This window comes from Haemaphysalis longicornis, unplaced genomic scaffold (assembly GCF_048455015.1).
Source record: "Haemaphysalis longicornis isolate Haplotype H1 unplaced genomic scaffold, Haemaphysalis longicornis Haplotype H1 scaffold_3, whole genome shotgun sequence".
Taxonomy (NCBI): domain Eukaryota; kingdom Metazoa; phylum Arthropoda; class Arachnida; order Ixodida; family Ixodidae; genus Haemaphysalis; species Haemaphysalis longicornis.
The window spans coordinates 212,093,179-212,110,625 of NW_027526335.1; positions in this window are offsets into that span (position 1 = coordinate 212,093,179).

The window sequence follows — 17,447 nt, forward strand, 5'->3', positions numbered from 1 at the left end:
AAGAGCTACTTGGAATTCTTCTTCGGTTTCGAGTCTTGTAATAGATGCAGCTATAGTATTTATTACGTTAGTTAGCGAGTATGTCATGCCTTCAACACCGTAATCATGTCATCATTGTTCGTGTTGAGAGTCAGTTCGTTATGATAACGATATAATTACGCTAGAAATTCAGAGCACAAAAGCCGCCTTCGAGTACTGTGGACCACGTTGTTTAGTGCGCGATCGCGGTGGCGTAGCACAAACCTTCTCATTGTATTTGCATGTGAATAAACAAAGCACGCTGCGGATATGCACCTCCTTGCACGCAGCCGTAATGAAAGCCAATTTGTGAAGAAGGGAATGTATGCCATACAAAATGAAGGAAATATCCACACGACCTTTGTGTGGCTCCCAAACATCCCGAAACCTCCGAATAAGAAGTTGGTGACGGCGCAGAAAAATTAATGCGTAGGGCAGAAAAAAAAAAGCAAGAAACATTAACCCGATACAAGACAACAACGTAAGAAACAGAGGAAAGCCGCTTTATTTCCTGCTGTGCGATGAGCGTGTAGAGGCTGCTGCTTGGTACGTAGTAGTAGACTGTTGAGTCTTCATAAGAGCATCTCAAAAATACTGCAGGGAAGCCTACGCATTTTGAATACTTATCGAGAAGCTCTGATCGCTGATCCTCGCGAATAAGCAAGAAAGGACGAGTTGCACACGATCTTCTGACCGATACTCTAAAGAAAGTTGTTCTCTATCTCTTCGTGTGTTGCAAACTTGTGGGGGATACAGCTTCAAATTATTCAGATGCGTCAAAAGCTGGCAAAATAACTGAGTCGCTAGAAATACGCTTTTTAACGCACTACAGCAACGAAGCGGGCGATTTCTAGCCCAGGCACTGTTGCCCCTCACAAGCGGAGTGTAGCAGACGACAGCGGCACGAATCCCTAAGCCGACGTCAGAGCCAGGGGGCGCCACTCAAAGATCTCACCGCCAATACCAACATCGTCTTTGCTGTTAGATTTCACCAATTTCCAGAGTTCCTTTGGATTTTATTTAATTCTAGAACCAAGAGAGTCAAACTACCGCTTTTTTTCCTTCTGTGATTTTGACCTTGATTTCGGAACCAAGCTGTCGAAGCTTAGAAAATTGCAGTGGATCGTGATTTTTTCTATACCGTTTGAATATACGATTCCTCTTATTAAGTAGAACCTTTAGGGGTTTATCAAACCAAGGTTTATTTTTTCGGTGTTTCGCAGAAAGAAGCTTAGAGGGAATATGCAAGTCAATGAGCTTTAAAAAGATACACTGCTGCTTTGTTCTGAGAAACTATCGAAGCTTGACTCAAGCGCTTCAGAAATACGAGAGTAATTTCCACTATCAAAGAAATAAACTTTCTTGTGTTTCCGAGGCGGTATGTATGGCCTGGATGCAACGAGACGGCAACCACTGCATCATGGTCGCTTATTCCGGGAACTATGGAAACAGAGTGAAGCAACGAAGGAGAGGTGGAAGCGGCATTGCCATGGCGCCGTGTTGGTCCCTGCAGGAATTGATAAAGACCATGTGTTGCAAAAAGATCGTAAAAAGCCGACGACAGGGATGAGCGCGAAGGAAGTACTGGAAGTTTGTTAATCCACTGCGCATCCGGCATATTAAAGTCACCACCGACGAGAAAGTAATGAGTTGAAACCGTAAGTAATATTTGAGAGAGGGTATTAAAGGTATGGCTGCTGTTGTCATTAGGCGGACGGTAAAATGCTCCAACTGTAAGCTGTTTGTTTTGTTCGAGAACCACTTTACACCAAACAGATTGACAGCTGTTAGCCTCAAAGTTAACTACAAAACTTGGCAAGCTGTGCTTGACAAGAACAAAAAGCATATCATATGTGTATGATATGCTTTGCCTGCCCATGCCTCAAGATGCATACATCCAAGCGTATGCGGTTGACACCGTGATCGTTAGTAATGGTCGTACGCGTCGGCCATTGGGGGCGACTGCTGACGTAGCCCTCTCAAGGATAACTGCTTGGGCTGGAGCCGCAAAATTAAAGTTGAACCCCCTAAATGCTTCTGCCTCCTTGTCTCCAAGGCTGACCGCGGGGCTATTAGGAAACCAACCATCAAGCTCAACGGCGCAGTTATCGAGCAGGTGACGGAAATGAAACTCCTCGTAGGGAATCTTCGACAGTCACCTCACATTCGTGGCGCACACAAACCAATTGAAATTCATAGTTGAGAAGATGGCAGTTTTGCTCACAAGATTTCCCCGCATGCATACCATAGTCAGTCGATCTCATCTCCGTCAGTTACATCACATTGTGGTACTTCCCGCAGTCTCATACGCAGCGCCTGCGTGGTAGCACATCAACCAACACCATCTACTGAAAGCCCGGGTACACTCACTGCTAAGATGTTCATTATTCGACGTCACCGGGGCGTATACTACCACACAGACCGCCGCCCTCGAAGTCCTTGTTGATGTGCTTCCGCTTCACATCCACCTAGACATCACAGTGCGCATGTTTCTCTTGTTTCATCACCTTGAACACGGCATCGTTTGATCCTTGTGATGTGGACCTTCCCATCAATGTCGACACAACACCCTGCGCGACGACGTCGTGTCTGTTACGACCGTCTCACGAGAACGGAAGCAAACCGCAGGCTGCACTTCCCCACTCTGCATGCCTTCACAGACGGATCACGCACGTCAACTGCACCACAAGCAGCCTTTGTATTTTGAAAGGTACAGACCATGTGTATGCTGTGAGGCGGTTCCGTCTGGCGTGTCCAACCACGTCGTTTGATGCGCGGTGATTGCCATGCAACAACTCGTACTGTTTCTCTTGGACAACAGACCTTCCTGCCCCGTCAGAATCTATTCAGACAGTCTTTCGGTTTTATTGGCTCTCAATAACCCATTTAATCAGTCCGCTACCATTCATCGCCTAAAAGAAAATATTTCCCTACTCTCAAGTGTACTGCCTGTATCTATATACCGCGTGCGAGCTCACTCTGGTGTGTGGGGGAATGAGCTTGCGGGTACTGTCGCCCGCAGTGCTGCTACAAGAGGAGAGAAGGTTCGTGGAAGGTGGTCGAAGACCAGGGTGCGCTCTTTGCTGATGAAGGTCGGTCACTTGGTATGGCAGGAGACGTGGAGTACAAACCACTGCGACACTGAATTATATCGATGGACCCCAAGTGTATTGGACCTCCCTTCCTATTTCCCGCCTTCCAAGAACCTAGCTCACCTCATAACCGGACAATACTTTCACCGTCTACAACTCACGCCAAACTGTCAGTGCTTCTGTGGTGCGCCTGCCACTTCGGTTGGGCACTATTTAACAGAACGCCCGAAAACGGCCAGCTACATTCAGAGACTTCGTCGGCTGTCGAGTTCACCGTTACAGCCGCCACAGCTTCGTCACCTTTTGGACAGTTCAACAGCCGTGAAGATTCTCATGGACCTCGCCGATTTTCTCGATTTCTTGATTTCTAGATTTCTCGATTTATGCCCGAGGTCTGACGCCTACGTGTGTACAGTGACTTTTTGTACTAGAAGTTTTAGAGTGGTCCGACCAGCCGCCCGGAGAGGTGCTCGTTTCGCGCAGAAAATAGCGGCGGCGCTGTAGTCAACGACAACTGAAAGCGAAAGCGGCGGCTGGCCGCGCGCACGGCCGCGCGCGGGCCAGGAAACGCTGCTGCTTTACGCGCAGAGCGCTCGAAATTAGGTCTGCGGGTAGTCCAATTGTTTAAATATACTGTAGGTACAGTGGACTGTGGGTAACGAAATGAAAAATAAACGCTGCAGCTCATTTTGCGTTAGTTTTGCCTTTCCCGCTCGACAACAAGAAAAATTACGGATTTTCCTTCGCAGCGTTCGTAGAGGATTGTAAATAAAGTAATTGCAGCGACATTTTCGCTTTTTCAATTTCCCATAAAAAAGTATTTTGCGTGAAATTGCCTGGTATGATCGAGTTCATGATTGCTTTATGATTGTGTCCTTATTGTGCTGCTTGATGGACATAGTTGGTCGACGCAAAGGACATGAAAAAGTATATGAGGACTTGGATGATAGCTTCTAAGATTAATTTTTTATTTATTGTGTTGCAATTTACGCTCGGACTGCAGTTATGTGGGTTAATATCATAAGTTGCGTTTGTTTTTTATTGCGTGAGTTGTTATTATAGCAGTATTTAAGAATGGCCCGCTTGGGATAATTACGGGTCACCGTGGTGGCCGATCAGAAAATGACACGCGCAAGCGAGGTATCCTTTTAACTAAAAAGGGGTTAGCTCAGCGGTTAGCTCAGTTGTCCCAATGACCGTCTTTCATAGAACTATTCCCGCAACGTTCTATTAATCGCACCACCTTTCACCTAATTATGTCAAGAAAGGAGTTAAATCAAATTAACACAAATTTAATTCACAAGTATGCTGATGGTACAATTACACGCACATAAAACAAATTCAAAACATAGATAAGAAAATATATTGACCGCGACAACAATGAACTCCCAGATGGCGCGTGACAACAGCGTTCTTGACAACAACAATGACAACAGCGTTCTTGAACCTCTATAGGTTCAAGAACGCTAACATGGAGGTTCAAATAATTGGAACTGGAACAAAATACACATTTTGTTTTCATTTTCGATAGCCCAGAAAATGAAATGTAACGCGGGAAATCATTCACAAAGTCTACACAGGTAAAGGTTTAGGAATAACGCTAACATGGAGGTTTAAATTGACATTTTTGGCCAACGCATTTTCATAACGCGCCCTCGATCATTAGCGACGGCTAAGTTTAAGGTGTTGCTCCCACCTTCGCATGTAATCACTGAACTTGATTAAACCTTTTATATAGAAATGAATCCGTACCACAATGTATACAGAATCCAACCAAATTTGCTGTGAAGGTCTCACGTGCTGGTCGCAACCAACCCCGTTAAGGTGTTTGCTGTGAAAAAGGGCTGCGGCACATCCATAACGCTGTCATGGTGGAGCTCCTTGTTGCTGAAGCAACCGGTAAAAACGTCCTAGAGATCGCTAATAAACTTTCAAACATGCACGGAAGGATTCAGAAGCCCCCCCCCCCCCCCCCCCCCCCTCCCCCCAAAAAAAATACAAGAGGTAGTAAACACAGCGGCATCTTCTCCTGGCATGCAGGATTGGTCATGCAGACTTGGCACTTAGTTTTCAGTACACACTTCCTTACCAAGTGCCTGCAATATGCGACATAGCAGGTTAATAAAATAATTAAGAAAGCCCACTAACGACAGTACAAGCATCAACGGCAGCTAGGGGAAGCCCAGAAGAAGGCTCTTGATATTTTTGTTCCAAATGAGAACGTAAAAAAACGTAAAAAAACACAGCCTATATAGGATGTGCGCTCGCCGCTTTTGCTTCATGCGCAGAGTCAAGAAGAGGAAGGGAAAAGCATTCCTGGTGCCTGTCCGTCAAATTAATCCCTCGTTAACTCGAACTCTGCTATCTCAAAATATATTCTCGAAACTTTTTCTCACAGTGTGTTTACCTCCCATAGGCGCTAAGCAGTACCCCCTTTATCTCGAAACGTTTTTTCGGAGGACCACGGATGTCTCGAAATACTGGCAGAGAGGACACAAGGCAGAGTCCGCTGCAGGCAGCTGATAAGGTCCCCGTTCGAATGATTACTCCCGCCGAACGCGGTCGTGAAGTGCAAGTTTACGCGGACTACGCGTCCCCGTTACCGGAATGCTGTCTGGCGCGTGCATCATTGCTGTGGACGACGCAGCTGATCATGCGGACGAGGAGGAGCCTCCAGAAGTGCGTGCGTCAGCTGCGTCTGCTTTGTAACAAGGTAGAATGTAGCGGTGGCGACCACCAATTCACGCGATGCATTGAGAAGCTCGGGTACGCTTTTCTGGGGTGCAGATGCGAACGCGAAACAGCCGAGCGCAACACAGTTCTTTCTTCTGCAATAATAAGTTTCTTTTTCCTGCTAATTATTTTGTCTTCATTAAGAAATCTCCCCTGTGCAATAGCGCTTTTGTTAGCACCACTAGCTGTTATTTCAGGGACCTGGCTACAAATTTTCTGCATTTGACTTAACTCGAAACTCTGCGCTAATCTCAGAATTTTCAGCTAATTTTACGACTATGAGTTATCGAGAGGTTACTGTATATCAACAATTAACGTTTTCAGAAAACGCATTAAAAATGAGAAATTATCGTTCAAGCGGAGTCATAACGTTTCTGCGTCTACTTTCTAAATCAGCTGACCGAAGGTGTAGGTTCGATTCCCGGCGGCGGCGGGGCCGCTTTTGTGATGGAGGATAAAAGCGAAAAACGCGCGTGTCTTCGAGATTTCGGCGCACGTTATAGATCCCCAGGTGGTTAAAATTAATCCGAAGCCCCCCAGTACCGCTTGCCTCATCGCCTGTGTAGTGCCGGCGCGTTAAACTTCATAATTCAAAATAAATCAGCTTCGCAAGCGCAAAACACCACCGCGAGCAACGCAAATTTTGCCGCGCGCAGGCTTGCAGCTGGTGCCGGGGAGCGCCGGCTGTTCAGTTGTTCACGACAGCAGCGCCGCCGCTATACCGGTTTTATTTTCTGCGCGAAAGTCGACCCGGCGGAGCAATGGGAGGGGCCGCCGCTCGGGCCACTCTAAAACTTCTAGTACACTCTACTATACCTTCACCACCACTTGCCGCCTTTTTAGTTGAACTGGATAACACCTGATACGCGCCACCCATGGACTGCACCTCCGCGATATTGTGTTCCCAAGGCCCTTGTGCTACAACGTGTGACCTGGTTTCAGTGAGAGTGGATAATGCCGCCTAAGCTCTGACTCGGGCTTTCTTTAAAGTTGCTACACACACTTGAGAGTGGAACTGCTGCGTTGTGTGATCTTTTGTGCCGAACTGACTTGAGAACGTTCTTCCTTATGCTTCGTTTTATGTTCCTTCGCGCTTAGTTACCCTTTTAAATGCAGAGCATTTCTTTAACTCACGATGTCACCCGGTGTTGTCGGCGTTGGCATGCCTCGGCGTCCGCAACAGCCGTTCCAGGTGCGCCCTCTCCCCCACTCCTCCTCGCCTGCTCTCCGCTGCTCCTCGCGTGTTCTCTTGCGCTCGTCGGCGGTCGCAGTTGATAAGCGATGAAAGCAAGACCTTCAACTAGTACCTCGACGCAATCCAACATCAGCGCCGAAGCACCAGTTCAAGACGTCGTACCATCGTCTTCGTCGACGGCGGCAGAAGACAAGGCGGCGAGCTGCCGACGCCGAGCGCAAACGTCGTAAGCGCGCTGCCGACGCCGAACTTCGTGCACGCGAAACCGCGGCCAGGCGTCAACGTCGACAAGGGGATCCCGAGCAGCGTGCACGAGAAGCAGCGCCCAGGCGTCAGCGTCGAGAATCGGACCCTTCGAGTCGAGAGCAAGACAGCTTCGAAACGTCACCGTCGGGCAGCGGACCCGGCCGTACGGCAAAGAGAGGCGGCGGCAAGCAAGCGTCGTCGTCTGGAGGCCGCCGCCGTCCCGGAACCCGCCGTCGCGGAAGCCGTCGGGCAACGTCAACGGGACTTTGGGGGTGCCGACGCGCGCTTCAACCCCACTATGCTATGCATTTACACGTGTCCCTCGCGCGGGGGCATGAGACGGAGGATTTTTAAACTTTGCTTGGACGTCTTGCTGTTACGTACGTTGGGGAAGTTTTTTTTTAATCATCAAATTGGCTCTTTCCATAAAATGTTTAGTTGGCTTTTCGCCCTATTTGTTCATTTTGTATTGGCTTTAAACCTGCCATAGCCTACCTGGAGCAGGTCTCGTTCCCCACGCTTTTTTTTTCTTTTTTCTTCTGACGGGGAAAGGGGGGGAGCATGGAATTGGAATTGGAATTGGGAATTGCTGACGGACCCACAAGCCAGTACACAGCCGCCCCCACCGCTGTCTTGCAATCTCTGCGAGGGCCATAACTGCTGCTGCAGCGGCGTTCTTGCGTCGGTAGCGCTGAACCTCTGGTCGGGCAGCTCGTTTAGCTGCCGTGGCAGGCGCGCTTCGTCTCGGGGAGCGATCGCGTCATCGGCGAACGCACGACTGCACGCGCTGTGCTAGTACTCCGGTGTTATCTCGCAGCGCGTCGCCACCGCCGGGAATGCCTCATGCGGCCTCCTCCCCTCACTCATACTGTCGCCATGCATTCATCCTCTGCTGACTTGCTCGCTCTCTCCCATCGCCTTGAGAGAGAGAGAGAGATGGTGATCCGGGGGAAAGGGGAAGTAAAAAGTGCACTGGGGATATTATTGAGCCCATCTGGGGGCTCACCTGCACACAACCCAGTGCAGGGGGGGCGGGGAGGAGAGGGATGAAAGATTAGAGAGGAGAAAGGGGGTGATAAAAATTGGCCGCGTATCTGCTCCTTTCGTTGCAAATTTCGTCGAAAGACGATAGTCTTTATCGACTTTTGCCAAGTAAATTCCTCCCTTCGCTTTCCCGCTCACCTCTCATGTTGTTCCTCTTGTGTCGCGCTCCTCCCAAGGTAAAGAAGCCAAAGGTTTGCCTAAATCATTTTAAATTTCCCGCATTCCACTGCTTCAAATCGAGTGTCTCGATGCCAACGCTGCCGTACGGCGAAGACGCGTGTGAATCGAGGCGCCCTACTTCCCTAGTCCACGTGCGTTCCCAGCAGAACGTGGAACCTATCTAGTGGAACCTTTCGTAACCCTTGCCACTTGATTTCTTCAAATGCCGCCAGAAGCTATATGGCGCGGGCGACAGCAGGCGACGGTGGAGTGATATTTTTTTTCTTCAGTTGATGAAGTATTTAATCTCGCGAAAATCGAACATGTACGATTTTTTATAAAGGAACGCTGCAAATATTACTTCTGTATTAATTTGTTGTCTTATATATGCGTAATGTCTTGTTATTCTTCAACAATATTGACAAGTATGAACATTACACCGGACTTAGACGGGCACATTTAGCTGTGACTATATAAGACTATTGCGCAGGATTGTTTTACTTTGGCCGGGTGGCTGAATCGAGTCACAAACAGACAGACGGACAGACAGACATACATACAGACAGACCAAAATTTCTGGGTGTAAGTAGCCCAAGAAAGACTATCGTCTTTAAAAGCGATCTGCCTTGCTGGCCTCTTCTTTCGCCCGGTTACTACGAGAAACTGCAGCTAGGACTGTCCGCCTTCTCGCGTATGAACAATAAAAAATCACGCCATATCCACGGAATGAATGATGATAAGTGGGGCGAAGCTCGAGAGGGGGAGATCATCGGTAACCGCAACTCTCCCGTGAAAGTTCGCCCATTACATCATTAAGAAAGACGTAAGACCGTACATTGTACAAATCAACTTTTATTTTCGGAGTCAATGCTCCCAGGCCCAGACCGGGTGAAAGACCCCGCGCCATCGAGAACTACCCCGCACCTCCACCACAATTTGTCACGTAGGATGGGACACAACGGTAAAGCAAGAACTTATATTTAGGGCGAACTTGTGCCCGAACAAGACGAGAAGAAACGAGCAAAGGTCCTTGCGTCTCGTTCGACCTCCGAGAACGACTGCCTGCGTTCGTGGCGTGATCTCTTGCGTGACCTTCCCCTCGCAGTGCACGTGCTCTCGCGCCTCCGTTGGCGAACACAGACAAGCTCGCGCTCCCGGTGCCGAGTTTGCGCTGCCGGTTGCAGCCGGTTCTTGCGCGTGCAAGGCGGCCCACTTTGCGACATCTCCGAAAGCATGCGGCGGTCACGTACCACGAGACACAAGGGATGGACAGACCCATGGCTTTAGGAGCTTCGCCCCTAATAAAGAAACAGTGACAAGGCTATCCGCAGAAGCGTTCGCAGCCGACAACCTGTCGCGTTCGATAGCTGGATATGGGTGCACAATATCCCTGCGCTCACTGTCCACAACACACACGCTACCTCTTTTTTTTCCACTTCTTTTATTTCTTTCTTTCTTCTCTCTCTTCCGCCTTACTTCCTTGTGTAACTTTACTCGCTCCTCCCAAACCCGCAGAGTAGCATGTAGGAGACAACATGCCGGCAGGCCTGTCTGCTTTCCTGTAATAAAAAAAGTTTTCTCTCTCTCTCTCTCTCTCTCTCTCTCGCTGTGGTTGCCGGAATAATACCTACCACTTTCACCACTTACTGTTAGCATAAACAGGAGGCACGGACGCCGCTGCATCATGGCGGCCATCATGCATAGCATAGTGCAGTGTAGCGTGGTTGCACTTCAAAGGCCCAGTTTTCTTTCTGGTATTTATTACTAACATTGTACGTGACATACCAGTAAAAGTTAAGCTATTCGCAGATGACCCTGTTATTTACTATGAAATCTGCAACCATACTGATCAGGTCGCCCTAAACACACCAAGTTCAAAAATTCAAGCATGGTGCTGTACGTGGCAGGTGACCTTTAATTACAAAAGACCGTTTGAATACGCAAAAAAGCCCCGTTAAAGCACGCGTATAACATAAACCATCATTGAATAGCATAGGTACGACGTTACAAATATTTAGGTGTTTTAGTGATGTCGGATCTGAAATGGAACGAGCACTTGACGTATATTTAAAAAAAGCAATGCTACAACTCGGCTACTTCGGGAGAATGCTACTGAAATCTTGCCACGATACCAAACTGATAGCTTATAAAGCTTGAATCAGACCACTATTGGAATATGCTTGAATCATCTGGAGGCCATACACCTGAGTAAATACCATTAGCTTGAGAGCATACAAATAAAAGCCGAACGATTTGTTAACAGCTCGTACAGCTGCAAAGCGTCTCCTACGAGTCTTCTGGGCAGGGCTGGTTTCGAAAGTCCTGCAATACGACGTTTTAGTGATAGTAGGTTTTAAATGCAGAGCATTTCTTTAACTCACGATGTCACCCGTTCTAGTTGTCCATCGTAGTCGGCACCCCTCCCCCTACACTATATAAAAAAATAATACTTACCGGCGCCTGGTTTCGATCCCACGACCCTGCGGGCAGAACGCAAGGTACATGGTGCTCTACCCACTGCGCCACAAAGCCGACACAGAATGGAGGGCTACGAACACGCCTTATATCTTTGACTCATTCAAACTACGTCAAGAACCTGCTGATACAACGCATTCACTACCTGTGGTCGGAACGCGAGGTACATGGTGCTCTTCCCACTGCGCCACAATAAGCATACCCACCTGCTAATAAATGATGTCACGTGACCACGTAATTACGTCTCCTCATTTAATTACAATACAACAACCAACAGCAACAAGTGCAACAACATCAACGTAACGCAAACTACTTAACGTCGTGCGCCCCCGGAGATGCTCTGCATTTGATCGTGCCCCTCGCGAGGGGGATGTTTAGTTTCCTGCCGCAGCAAGAACCAGGTGGCCTCCTGCGCAGTTTGTGGCGCATACCCACTTGGGGGATTGGCCAGGATCGTTTCACTTACTACATGCCGGTTACGGCAGGATTTGACTCAAACAATTTTTTTTTGTTTTTACTTACTGTATAATGATGGACATCGTATTGACAAAAACGCATAAATTCAGCTAGCCATTCGCCGGCCAACCGGCTCCAATCACCCAATGAAATTTGCTGAATTTTCATGTAAACCACATTTTTAATGCTATTTTTCCACGTTCATTCCGTGATTTAAATCTGTTATCTTCTGATGCTCTTCAATGCCATGCTGTCTCATTGCTCATTCTTCATGCTTTTTTTAATTAAGCGGGATATATTCTTCATGTGTAGCCGGTATCTTATCGGACGCACCTGTAGCTTTTTTTGTCCCTTCAAAGGGTTGTTCTCCTGGAAGGGTATTTTTGTGCTTGCATAATGCCGCGAACCATGCATTGTGTTTATTTGTGTTTTGCTTTTACCGCCCGGCTACGCCGGTCTGTGTTATCTCTGTGCCAAGGGAAGCGCGTGTTCCACTCTTTCTTTCTGTGCCGCATGTGTTATCTGTTCTGATAGGGAGAGCATTCCGATCTAACGTGAACAGCCCAGAATAATCTTCTTGTATCTAAAATGTTCTAGATGTGAATCGACGGTTCGAGAACCACGCGCGCCGAAAGATAAAAAGCCTGCAGAGCAGGCGCCGGGGTATTCGACTCGCCGTAGCTCGCATGCGTACGTCACTTTGTTGACTGCTGCTTCGCCGCCTCTGTATTCTTTGAGTTGTTAGGGGAGCACAAGTTCGCTCCAATAAACGTGTTTTCCTCGAAGACAACTGCGTCGTCTGTGGCTTCGTGACAATATTATCCCACTTTTTTTCTCCGTTGTACCGCACACAACTGCTCGGAGCCCGGTTCCAAGGCTATGAGTAACTCGTGAATAAATAAACGGGATCAGCAGCACGCCTTTCCTATACGTTGGCCTATTATTTATTAGAATTAACTCTATAGGATGCACTGTAGTCTTCTGCGGTATCTGCGACAACGTCGTCCGTCCCCTCCCCTCCCCCCACCGCCCCCCCCCCCCCCCGGAAAGTCGTTGAGACTTACTTATTGCACTGCTTTGAGTGCCACGGTGCGATCGGCAGCTTCTACGCCGTTGGCCGAAAGGTGTTCAAAAGGAAATAGAACTGCTTTACTTTACTCTCGGGCCGCCGAACTCGTGGAGTCTCTCATCCTCTTCAGGTTTCTGCCGCACGGACGCTGCAAGAAAGGTTGTCCGTGACGTGCTCATCGCCGGCTGAGTGTTTGCCACGGAACAATGAAGGTCGCTTTCCCTTTTCTCATCATTTCCTGCCGCCGGCTGAGAACTAACCAAATCCTTTGGAGAACAAATTCTGCGTCGGTTACCATTCCGCTGTAGGAAGTTAGTGGGTTTTATTTTCCATCGAGCTTGTGAGGAAAAAAAGTGTCGCTCGCAGTATTTGTTAGCATGACTTTTATTTTGCAGTCCCACGCTGGCTCCTTCTGTACAGCGCTGGTAATCTCATCGGTGGTCAGTGATTATCCTACAACATGTAGATTAGGGCGATAAACTGGTGCCGGAATAAAAGGGGCGATAGTTGTGGCTGCAGAAGAAAAATTGCATCGCGACACTGAAGATGGAACACGAGTGTTAACTCGAAATGGAAACGTACGACATAACCGGACAGTGACCGGGCGGCGATGTTTCTTCGGAAAACTGTGGCAAGCTGAGTTTGTCTGCCTTTCTTCGATAAACGTACAATGTCGACACACATCATTACAAATAAGGGGAGGAGGGAGGAATATGCAACAAATTCTCGAAGAGAAAAATCTTTCGCTTTCTGTGGGAAACCAAAACTTAGACAAGAGATGCGGCGGCACCGGCAGTTGAGCACAGCGGGAACAGGAAGAAAGGAACATCCCAGGCCAATATAGCCGTGCTGCAATACGGAAGAAGCCTAAGAAACTAAGAATGTGCCAGCTAAATTAGGAAACGAAATGCATATCTAAACCAGAAACGAGTACGAGATTAATGCTTAGACCACGAACAAAAATCACGCCTGGCATTCCACGCGAATAGGCGCAGCTTGATCTGCGGCCTGTGAGCATGTAGAGCATAAAAGGAACATTGATAACAAAAACAAATGATGCCCCGTGCATCACCGCTCTTCTCGCTCCACTGCTGCCGTGGAGCTGTTCCCGGAGAGGCAGTGAACTCGCGCAAAGTAGGGGAGACACCAGATATGGCGCAACCAATGCGACGACTTCTTTGTGATTTTTTGGAGCTGCGCACAGAGAACTTCCTAGACAGCGGCGAGAAGATCAATTCGAACGTTCTGTATACGCAACTCCAATGAAACTTGTCTAGCTTTCCCGTGTCTTCGGAAGACCGCGACGGCTTAGCTGCAGGAGTGGTCGCCACGTCCACGCGGTCGGGAGTGAGTTCTGGGAATCCCCGCTAAAGTGCAAGATGCTGCGCACCGGTGCTCAGTGCGGAGGGCCACGCAGTAACACCACGAGAACACCGGCGTTTGGGTGTTCGGTGGTCGGCTGCATTGGCAGGCTAAGGTAGGGCAAAAAGGGGACTTACGAAAGGGTTGTCGGTAACGCCAGTGGCGCCGGTAATAGCGTACCAAAAGTACAGCGAGAGAACGTGCAGATGTTGGCAGCAGAGGCCCGACACCCGGTGGAAAGATCAGGGGAGTTTCTCCTTGGTCACAGTGCCCAGTTCGTACGTGTCATACCCCAACCACTGGTACACCTCCATGTAGCGCGGCTCCTCCGTCTCCCTGATGCAGCGGCCATGAAAATGTAAGGCGGCCAAGTCGGCAGACAACTCAGAGTCCATCCGAATGAACACCCAGTCGAAGGCTAAGGAAACCGCGTAATGCTCGACGATGCAGCTTTTTGTGGTGCGAAGGGGCATGCTAGTTATATATGTTTGCAACAGAACATCTTCGGAATTGTTTTGAAAAGGTAAACAACGTTTGCTGAAGCCGGAATTCGTGCAGGTCATGTCAGTGTGTTATAGAATAGCGGACTCTACACGATTCCTGCGTTCAAGAGTTCGACGGGATGACGAAAGGATTTCCTATTTTCAGGATAGTTCTGGTGATCCTAATCATATTATTGGGAGAAAAATTTCGAAGCTTCAACAAACATCAACTTGTGCAATTTCTTATTAGAGCGCGAATTATGACATTGATAGAGCATGTGTAGGAACGTCCATGGCGGCAAGGGAGGAGGCCCTCGTTTAGGAAAATCAGAGATATTCACAATATTTTCAAGACACCACGCCTTAAGCAGCCAATTTGTCGCCTCCCCTAGTCGTCGCCTTCTTCATCCGGGTATATTCTGTTGAGCTCGGTGCCTGCTTCGTCGTTGTCTTCACCGATAGTTCCAACAATAGTTCCAACATGCTCCCGCCTGACAAGGTCTCGCGTAAACGGAAAGAACTGCATCGATGCAAGTACGACGAGCCAACCTGAGGGTATACTGTACGTCCGGGTCCTGGAACGGGTCCTGGAACGACCCTGAAACGTTCGTGTCCAACCGGTATTTGGATTCCTCTGTTTCTGATCTTTGGCTTTCTCTTTCTTCTGGACTTCGAATTTTTTCTTACTTCGGGTCAATATTTCTCGGTCACAACAACGTTAAGTGATGAGTCACAGTGCGATCTTTTCCTGTAGGTCAGAGTAAGCGCTGACTTCGGATGTAGCTTCATTGATGCATTGAATTTCTACCTAACATTACGTTTGTAAACTTGAATGTCTACACCTTGGGCAGTGTAAACCGTCGCGGTGCCACGTTCTGCAGGTTCCTTTGACTTCCAAACACTTCCAGTCGCCTTGTTAAGAACGGACGTCATCATGCGGACGGCAGCATCTAATCTGGACCGCTTCCTGGAGGACAGGATGCGCACACTGCAGCAGTGTCGCTGAAGACGGCGTGAAGGTGTACGGACTTCGAGGGGTCCGAGTCTTTACGAGCAGCGCGATCAAGCTGTTCGTATCTTGCGACCCTGCCGTGGTGTGGTTGTAGCTGCTGCACGTTTGTCGCGGTCGTACGTCTCACGCCTTACGCACACCGGCTGCACCCACACCTCTCCGAGGCAAAGTCTGGCTTCTCTCGCGATGATGATGACGATGTTCCCGTCTGTTGAACTTGTCTCGATTGTTTCGCTTAGCACATCGCTATTTTGTTCCACATCTTTCCCCATATGAAGGTTCTTTCGCATAGAGTATGCAGGGTGACCCACGGCTCGATACCCACACGGAAGGGTACACTCAATAACGTCAGGTATGTAATAGTAGTAGTACAACATTTATTGGAACGGGAGACCACTGGTCTAAACAGCAGAATGGAAAGGGGAGAGGGATTCCAAGAACTCTTGGATTTCACTGCGTAACTTCTTGTTCACGCTTATGAGGGCTCACTTTTCATTTTCACTCTTGAAATGAGTTCATCGCCACTGGCGGCCCAGACAAAGTAGTCCATCGGGAAAAGGACCGCTGCGCTCTCCGCTCAGATAACTAGTGCCAGACCACTCTTGAGAGTTCCCACACAGCACAATGTCACTTCATTAACGTTGCTGCTGCCGCTTCCCCGAACTGCACCCATCTTGAAGTCTCGTCAATTATCGTAACAGCGGAGTTCTTTTCGAGGGCAGCTCTTAATCCTCGGATCCTGCTCTTTGGCGTCGCCGTCGGCCGCCTTGTAACCGAGCGAACGAAGAGGAGACCGAAGATAGACGAGATAGAGCGAGCACGAAGCCGTGGGAGGAACGTATGGCGAAACTGTGAGGGGGAGAGCGCTATGCCGAGGAAGAGCGACGCGTTCTCGGCAGCGGCGACGCGCTGCGAGATGATGCCAGAGAAGCGCGCGCCGTCGCGCGGTCGCTGAGGACGGGATCACTTCCTGAGACATAGCAGCCTGTCCGCAGTCACCGGAAGGACTGCAGTCCACGCTGAGCTCAAATATTGCATTGGAAAGTATTGTAATCGTGATCCCTTTTAAATGCGGAGCATTTCTTAGGCTCGCGATGTCACTCGTCGATGTTGTTAGCGCCGTCCACACGCTCACTGCGCATGCGCGTCGCGTCGAGGCGCAGGTGCGCGTCTCTCCCCCGTACCCTCCTTGCTCTCAACAACAGCTGCGGCGGTGCGGGAAGACCGCGTGTACCCCGTGCGCTCCGTCGCTCTCAAAACAGCTGCGGTGGTGCAGGGGGAGTGCGTCTGTGCGCGCATGCGTCGTAGCTACCCGTGCGCTGCGTCGCGTTCAACAGTAACGGCGGCAGGGCGTGTACACGTGATAACAGCGTGGTGGGTGCGTGGAAGTGTGTACGGAAGTGTGCACATGCGCGTCTCTCCCCCGTACTCCTCTCCCTCGAACGCGGGCGGTTTGTATATAAGCGGCGGAGCGCGCGTTCGGAATTCAGTCAAGGGCGTCTTTGCTTGGCTTTCGCTTGACTTGACGCTTTGCTTGACGGCACCAAGCAATAAAGACAGACTTTAACTTTACACTCCTTGCCTTCGCTTCTTCTTCATTCAATGAATAAGAATAATGAAGACGAAATAACAATTAAGCATTCCCAAACCATACCCAATTACGCAACATTCACGCGATACCCCCACCACTCTGCGACGCATTTACTCGAGTTCCCCCCGTGGGAAGATGCGGGCGGGTTTTTTACCTAAGCTTCCTTTTTTTTAGATACAAGGCATCTCTTACACTCGGCCTGTCCCTACGTCCGGCGTCCGTCCGCAACCCTCCTCCTTTCCCCTGGCCCGCCAGCTGCATTAGCACGTTCTCCTCACCATGCCAGCCGTGCGTTAGTGCGCATACGTGTCTCTCTCTCAGTCCGTCCACAACCCTCCTCCTTTCCCTTCGCCCGCCAGCTGCGTTAGCACGTTCTCCTCGCCATGTCAGCTGTGCGTTAGTGCGCATGCGTGTCTCTCTATCATCACTCTCTCTCGCAGAGCGGCTATATAACCGCGGTATCTGCAGCGCGCTCCTCAGTCGCTCCGTCAGTCGCTCTTGCTGCTACTGCTC